The following is a 9,128-nucleotide window of genomic DNA, read 5'->3' as shown; positions in this document are numbered from 1 at the left end:
GACAGAGGGAAACAAAATGGAGACAGAAGCAAAAGACAGAAAGAAGATGAGTAAAAGTGGAGGGCAGAGAAACCCAAGGCAAAAACCAAGAAGGGCCACTTCGCAGCAAAATTCTAAAGGGTCAAAATGTGTTAAAAAGTCAAGCCTGAAGGCTCTGTGCCTCAATGCGAAGAGTATTCGGAATAAGCTGGTCAAATTAACTGTGCAGAGAGCAGTTAACAGATAAGATGTGGTTGGCATCACGGAGACATGGCTCCAGGGTGACCAAGGCTGGGAACTCAACACCCAAGGGTATTCAACATTGAGGAAGGATAGACAGAAAGGAAAAGGAGGCGGGGTGGCATTGCTGGTTAAAGAGGAAATTAATGCAATTGTATGGAAAGACATTATCTTGGATGCTGTGGAATCGGTATGGGTGGAGCTACGGAATACCAAAGGGCAGAAAATGCTAGTGGGAGTTGTGTACAGACCTCCAAACAGTAGTAGTGATGTTGGGCAGGGCATCAAACAGGAAATTAGGGGTGCATGCAATAAAGGTGCAGCAGTTATCATGGGTGACTTTATTATGCATATAGATTGGGCTAACCAAACTGGAAGCAAGACGGTGGAGGAGGATTTCATGGAGTGCATAAGGGATGGTTTTCTAGACCAATATGTCGAGGAACCAACGAGGGGGTTGAGACCATCATTGACTGGGTGTTGTGTAATGAGAGAGGATTAATTAGCAATCTCGCTGTGCGAGGCCCCTTGGGAAAGAGTGACCATAATGTGGTGGAATTCTACATTAGGATGGAGAATGAAACAGTTAATTCAGAGACCATGGTCCAGAACTTAAAGAACTTTGAAGGTATGAGGCGTGAATTGGCTAGGATAGATTGGCGAATAATACTTCAGGGGTTGACTGTGGATGGGGAATGGCAGACATTTAGAGACCGCATGGATGAACTACAACAATTGTACATCCCTGTCTGGCGTAAAAATATAAAAGGGAAGGTGGCTGAACTATGGCTATCAAGGGAAACCAGGGATCGTATTAAAGGCAAGGAAGTGGATTACAAATTGGCCAGAAATAGCAGCGTATCTGAGGACTGGGAGATATTTAGAACTCAGCAGAGGAGGACAAAGGGTTTGATTAGGGCAGGGAAAATAGAGTACGAGAGTAAGCTTGCAGGGAACATTAAAATGGACTGCAAAAGCTTCTATAGATATGTAAAGAGAAAAAGGTTAGTAAAGACAAACATACGTCCCCTGCAGTCAGAATCAGGGGAAGTCATAACTGGGAACAAAGAAATGGCAGACCAATTGAACAAGTACTTTGGTTCGGTATTCACAAAGGAGGAAACAAACAACCTTCCGGATATAAAAGGGGTCAGAGGGTCTAGTAAGAAGGAGGAACTGAGGGAAATCCTTATTAGTTGGGAAATTGTGTTGGGAAAATTGATGGGATTGAAGGCCGATAAATTCTCAGGGCCTGATGGTCTGTAACCCAGAGTACTTAAGGAGGTGGCCTTGGAAATAGCGGATGCATTGACAGTCATTTTCTAACATTCCATAGACTCTGGATCAGTTCCTATGGAGTGAAGGGTAGCCAATGTAACCCCACTTTTTAAAAAAGGAGGGAGAGAGAAAACAGGGAATTATAGACCGGTCAGCCTGACATCGGTAGTGGGTAAAATGATGGAATCAATTATTAAGGATGTCATAGCAGCGCATTTGGAAAATGGTGACATGATAGGTCCAAGTCAGCATGGATTTGTGAAAGGGAGATCATGCTTGACAAATCTTCTGGAATTTTTTGAGGATGTTTCCAATAAAGTGGACAAAGGAGTACCAGTTGATGTGGTATATTTGGACTTTCAGAAGGCTTTCGACAAGGTCCCACACAAGAGATTAATGTGCAAAGTTAAAGCACATGGGATTGGGGGTAGTGTGCTGACGTGGATTGAGAACTGGTTGTCAGACAGGAAGCAAAGAGTAGGAGTAAATGGGGACTTTTCAGAATGGCAGGCAGTGACTTGTGGGGTCCCGCTATGTTCTGTGCTGGGGCCCCAGCTGTTTTACATTGTACATTAATGATTTAGATTAGGGGATTAAATGTAGTATCTCCAAATTTGCGGATGACACTAAGTTGGGTGGCAGTGTGAGCTGCGAGGAAGATGCTATTGTCTGCAGATTGACTTGGATAGGTTAGATGAGTGTGCAAATGCATGGTAGATGAAGTATAATGTGGATAAATGTGAGGTTATCCACTTTGGTTGTAAAAACAGAGAGACAGACTATTATCTGAATGGTGACAGATTAGGAAAAGGGGAGGTGCAACGAGACCTGGGTATCATGGTACATCAGTCATTGAAGGTTGGCATGCAGGTACAGCAGGCGGTTAAGAAAGCAAATGGCATGTTGGCCTTCATAGCGAGGGGATTTGAGTAGAGGGGCAGGGAGGTGTTACTACAGTTGTACAAGGTCTTGGTGAGGCCACACCTGGAGTATTGTGTACAGTTTTGGTCTCCTAACTTGAGGAAGGATATTCTTGCTATTGAGGGAGTGCAGCGAAGGTTCACCAGACTGATTCCAGGGATGGCGGGACTGACATATCAAGAAAGACTGGATCAACTGGGCTTGTATTCACTGGAGTTCAGAAGAATGAGAGGGGATCTCATAGAAACATTTAAAATTCTGACGGGTTTAGACAGGTTAGATGCAGGAAGAATGTTCCCAATGTTGGGGAAGTCCAGAACCAGGGGTCACAGTCTAAGGATAAGGGGTAAGCCATTTAGGATCAAGATGAGGAGAAACTTCTTTACCCAGAGAGTGGTGAACCTGTGGAACTCTCTACCACAGAAAGTTGTTGAGGCCAATTCACTAAATATATTCAAAAAGGAGTTAGATGTCGTCCTCACTACTCGGGGGATCAAGGGGCATGGCGAGAAAGCAGGAATGGGGTACGGAAGTTGCATGTTCAGCCATGAACTCATTGAAAGGCGGTACAGGCTCGAAGATCCGAATGGCCTATTCCTGCACCTATTTTCTATGTTTCTATGTTTCTATCTCCACAGCATGCACCCGGGTATAGTAATGATGAAAGTGAGAGCCAGATCTCAAGTGTGGTGGCCCGGTAGTGACTCTGACTTAGAGTCCTGTGTACAGCAATGCAGCGTGTGTGCTCAGTTGAGCAACGCGCCCAGAGAGGCATCACTAAGTTTGTGGTCCTGGCCCTCCAGACCATGGTCGAGGATCCATGTTGACTATGCGGGCCCATTTCTCCGTGAAATGTTCCTGGTGGTGGTGGATGCTTTTTCAAAATGGATTGAATGTGATATAATGTCGGGAAGCACCACCACCGCCACCATTGAAAGCCTGAGGGCCATGTTTGCCACCCATGGCCTGCCTGACATACCGGTCAGTGACAACGGGCCATGTTTCACCAGTGTCGAATTTAAAGAATTCATGACTCGCAATGGGATCAGACATGTCACCTCGGCCCCGTTTAAACCAGCCTCCAATGGGCAGGCAGAGCGGGCAGTACAAATAATCTCACAGAGCCTCAACCAAGTCACAGAAGGCTCACTCCAAACCCGCCTGTCCCGAGTACTGCTCAGCTACCAGACGAGACCCCACTGGCTCACAGGGTTGCCCCCGGCTGAGCTAGTCATGAAAAGGACACTTAAAACCACACTCTCGCTGGTTCACCCCAACCTGCATGATCAGGTGGAGAGCAGGCAGCAGCAACAAAATGTAAACAATGGTCGCGCCATTGTGTCACGGGAAATTGATCTGAATGACCCTGTGTATTCGCCAAACTATGGACATGGTCCCATGTGGATCGTGGGCATGGTGATAGCTAAAAAAGGGAGTAGGGTGTTTGTCATCAAAGTAGACAATGGACAGATTTGCAGAAAGCACCTGGAGCAAATGAAGCTGCAGTTCACAGACTGCCCTGAACAACCCACAGCAGACACCACCCTTTTCGAGCCTACAACACACACCCAAAGGATCCATGACACCACCCCGGACCAGGAAATTGAACCCATCACGACCAACAGCCCAGCGAGGCTAGGCTCACCGAGCAGCCCTGCAGGGCCAACAACACGGCAGCCCAGTGAGGGCACAGCCAACACACCAGAACAGACATTTGTACCGAGGCGGTCCAGCAGGGAAAGAAAGGCTTAGACCACCTCACCTTGTAAATAGTTTTCACTTTGACTTTGCGGGGGAGTGATGTTGTGTATCTGTAAAGCATGCACTTTAACCTCCCTGTGTGCAGTCTCATCTGTGTTAGGAACACAATACACAGGATGTGGGCTTTATTGAGAAGGCCACCATTTATTGTCCATCGCTTTTTGAACGTGGTTGTGAACTGCCATTTCAGAGGGCAGTAAAGAATCAACCACATTGTTGTGGATCTGAAGTCACAGAGAGGGCAGACTGGGTAAGGACGGCAGATTTCCTTCCCTAAAAGACATTAGTGAACCAGATGGGTTTTTACAACAATCTGTCATCATGGAGCTACCAGATACTGACACTAGCTTTTAATTTAAATTCCTCAGCTGCAGTGGTCGGATTTGAACTCATATCTCCAGATCATTTTTCAAGGTCTCTGGATTCCTAATCCCTTAGCAAACCCACTATACTACCATACCCTTGTACATGTGCATAGTTGTGTTCCATGTTTCAAATTAAATCAGAGCAGCTACCTAAAGAAAATTGCCTATGTGGCGTCCACAAGCAGCATTGCAGCTTCGCAGTCTATAAAAGCGAGGCTGTGATTTTGCAACGCATTATGGGACCTTAAAAAGGGAAAACACTATTGTTTGATTAAAAGGGCAATGCCTTCTGAAATGATAAAAATAAAACTGATGTAAAAATATGCAGTTTTCAGCCAGCAGTGTCACCCCCAACCTTTGGCTCCAATGTCCAAAGAAGCTTCTTGACCACAAACCAGCGGTCAAGGTCAGTGAATACATCTTCAAAATCCATCTCCTACCTATTGCATCATTAGCCTCACACACTTCTCAATGCATGACTCCCACCCATCCCCCCGCCGCAATCATCCCCGTCACTCACCTACCAACAGTCTGTACCAATCATGAGGCACACTTCCCATTCCTACCTTCACCTCACCCCCTTAGAGGAGACGGTGCAGGCCATTCTTGGCAAGGGCATAGCTGGGCCCTTAGCTAGTAATGGGACTGAAAGGATACAAGATGCTGGTATCCTCATATGTTAGCCTCCATCTCACATATGCCTCTTGCTTTCCCGCCCTCCCCTCATCACAACTCCACCCTTTTGCTTTCCTCATTTCACACACCCAAGAAATGCAGACTGCCCAGCTAGTGGGAGTGGGGTGAGGGGGAGGAGGTGGAGGGAGGGGTGGAGGAGGAGGGAGAATAGGAGGAGGAGCCCATTACTCTATTTGACATTCCCAGCCACCAGCTCTTCGAGGTCGTCCTGCAAGGCCATCTGCAGTATCCCCGACTGAATGTCAGTAGCCTTCCACCAGTAATGCTGCAGCCATTGGGGTAGCACTGCGCAACAACAGCAGAATTTCCAAAGGCACACGCAAGACATTCACTAAGGGAATGCATAAGGGAGCTGAGTTGATTGCTTGATGACATCTTGGATGGATAGGTGTATAAAGTTGGATTCGAAAATTTGCTTTGTGGTGGCTTTTATTTCGACATTGTGACCAAGAGGACATTATGGTGGTCAGTAACGGAGGGAAGATGTGGGCAAATGTTGAAAGGGGAATTGGGGTTGTGGTCACTGGTAGTGCAGGTGGATGATTCCATCATGGATATCTCAGCCAGAAAAGGGTTCTCTGGGTTACATGCTTCTGCTTCCTCCTCTTCTGCTTCTTTCTCTTCAGCATCTTCCTCTTTCCTCTTTGAGCAGATCTTGTAAAGCCGAAATAAAAGCATGAAATTCTGGAAATACTCAGCAGGTCAGACAACATCTTGACATGTCATGTGAACTCTGTTTCTTGCCCTACGGATGTTGCCTGACCTATTGAGTATTTGCAGCATTTTCTGTCTTCTCAGAAGCCTTCCTTTACCATCAGAGGCCTTGCAAGCATCCAGCAGAAGTCCCTGCATACTTAACAAGCTTTTAACATGTATTGCTGCAAGCCACTACTTCAATAAAATAAAAAAAATCTAGTCCAAAAATTACATAGAAACATAGAGCCCAAGTTTCCACACGTGCCTAGAACGGCGCAGTCCCGACCTGGACGCCCGTTTGTCGCGCCACAAAGTGCGCCTAAAAAAATCCTCCGTATTCTCCACCTCCCTGCAGGTCCTCTGGCCCTTGGCGCGGCGCAGCACGAGCTGTAGGGGGGCGGAGCCAGGTCCCTGTGCTGAAAACAGTGCCGGGACCTCTGCACATGCGCGCTACAGTGGGCGCGCAAGTGCAGTAGCTGTGTGGGAGGGGCACGAAGCACGCAGCCCCTAGCCTTGGCCTCACGGCCTCACTGGGGCTGCGTGAATAAGCCTGCACCTCCCACGGCCAGCTCCTGCTTCCCCCACCCCCCCCCCCGACCAGACCCGACACCCACTCCCCGCACCCACCCCGCCTCCGGACCAGACCCGACACCCGCTCCTGCCCCCCCCTCCCCCCGACTGGACCCGACCCGACCCGCGCTCCTGTTCCCGCTCCCCACCTCCCCGACTGGACCCGACCCGCGCTCCTGTTCCCGCTCCCCGACCCCCCGACTGGACCCGACCCGACCCGCGCTCCTGTTCCCGCTACCCGCCTCCCTGACTGGACCCGACCCGACCCGACCTGCACTCCTGTTCCCACTCCGCCCCCCCCCCCGACTGGACCCGACCCGACCCGCGCTCCTGTTCCCGCTCCCCGCCCCCCCGACTGGACCTGACCCGACCCGCGCTCCTGTTCCCGCTACCCGCCTCCCTGACTGGACCCGACCCGACCCGAGCTCCTGTTCCCGCTCCGCCCCCCCCCCGACTGGACCTGACCCGACCCGCGCTCCTGTTCCCGTTCCCCGCCCCCCCGACTGGACCCGACCCGACCCGCGCTCCTGTTCCCGCTCCCCGCCCCCCCGACTGGACCCGACCCGACCCGACCCGCACTCCTGTTCCCGCTCCCCGCCCCCCCGACTGGACCCGACCCGACCCGCGCTCCCGCCCCCCGACCCCACCCGACCCGACCCCCGACCCGACCCGACCCGACCCGACTCCTGCTCCCGGACTGGATCCGACCTGACCTCCCTCCCTCCCCTCTCCCTCCCTCCCTCCTTCCCCTCTCCCTCCCTCCCTCCCCTCTCCCTCCCTCCACCCCCCTCTCTCTCCCTCCCCGCCCTCTCTCTTCCTCCCCCCCCCGAACCGAACCGAACCGAACTTCCCCGACCCGACCCGACCCGACCCGACCCAACGCCACCTACCCGTAAATCTGGTGCTGGGGACGGGCCCTGCCCGAAGTCTCGGGCCGGCCCGTTCAGCCTTCGGTCCCGAAAGGCCTGCCTGAAGCACTTTCACACAGGTAGGAAGATGGTTTATTTAATCTTTTCTTTGCTTATAAATGTTTATTCCGGTCGGATTTATTTGTATAGTATTTGTATAAGTATAAATAAGGATTTATTATAGAATTTAATGACTTCCCTTCCCCCCCCACCTCGTTCTGGACGCCTAATTTGTAACCTGCGCCTGATTTTTTAATGTGTAGAACAGGTTTTTTCACTTCTACAAAAATCTTCACTTGCTCCATTCGACTTTAGTTTGGAGTACGTTTTCACTGTGGAAACTTTCAAATCAGGCGTCAGTGGCCGGACATGCCCCCTTTTGAAGAAAAAATTCTGTTCCAAAGTAGAACTGTTCTACCTGACTAGAACTGCAGAAAAAAAAATGTGGAGAATTGCGATTTCTAAGATAGTCCATTCTCCACCAGTTGCTCCTAAAAATCAGGTGCAAATCATGTGGAAACTTGGGCCCATAGAAACATAGAAAATAGGTACAGGAGTAGGTCATTCGGCCCCATCGAGCCTGCACCACCATTCAATGAGTTCATGTCTGAACATGCAACTTCAGTACCCCATTCCTGCTTTCTCGCCATGTACAACTGGAGCAACACTTCCCTGCCCCTGTACTCAAATCCCCTCGCTATGAAGGCCAACATGCCATTTGCTTTCTTAACCGCCTGCTGTACCTGAATGCCAACCTTCAATGACTGATGTACCATGACACCCAGGTCCAGGTCTCGTTGCATCTCCCATTTTCCTAATCTGTCATCATTCAGATAATAGTCTGTCTCTCTGTTTTTACCACTAAAGTGGATAACCTCACATTTAATCGACATTATAATTCATCCGCCATGCATTTGCCCACTCACCTAACCTATCCAAGTCACTCTGCAGCCTCATAGCATCCTCCTCACAGCTCACACTTCCACCCAACTTAGTGTCATCCGCAAATTTGCAGATACTACATTTAATCCCCTCGTCCAAATCATTAATGTACAATGTAAACAGCTGGGGCCCCAACTCAGAATCTTGCAGTACCCCACTAGTCACTGCCTGCCATTCTGAAAAGTACCCATTTACTCCTACTCTTTGCTTCCTGTCTGCCAACCAGTTCTCAATCCACGTCAGCACACTACCCCCAATGATGATTCCATCATGGATATCCCATGATCTTCCTCAGGTTCCTCAATGTCCATGCTGAACCTTTTTTTTACTTGGTCCAGATGCTTGCGGCATATCTGCCCATTGTTAAGTTTAACCACTATGACCCTATTCCCCTCTTTGTCGATGACAATACCCTCGAGCCATTTGGGCCCCAAAGCGTGATTGAGAACAAATATGGGGTCATCGATTTCTATACATCTCCCTCTTAAATTTCGGTCATGGTACTCATTTTGGGACTGGTGCTTGCCCTCAACAATGTCGGACAGGACTGGATAAATGAGGGACAGCCGAGTTTAGAGTGTTTGTTTCATGTGCAGCTCCGCGGGCGGGACCCCCGTGAGCGAGTGCGGTCGGGACCTTTAGGCCAGCAGGAGGTGTGATAGGCGGCATTGAAGGGAGGGTCCTTGAATCTGGGGAATGCCTTGTTTTATGATTTGGGCCGCACGTTCCGTCTGGCCATTGGAGGCCGGCTTGAACGGTGCTGTCCTGACAC

The sequence above is a fragment of the Pristiophorus japonicus genome, chromosome 4 (assembly GCF_044704955.1).
Source record: "Pristiophorus japonicus isolate sPriJap1 chromosome 4, sPriJap1.hap1, whole genome shotgun sequence".
NCBI classification, from domain to species: Eukaryota; Metazoa; Chordata; class Chondrichthyes; family Pristiophoridae; genus Pristiophorus; species Pristiophorus japonicus.
This window is presented reverse-complemented; position numbering follows the sequence as displayed.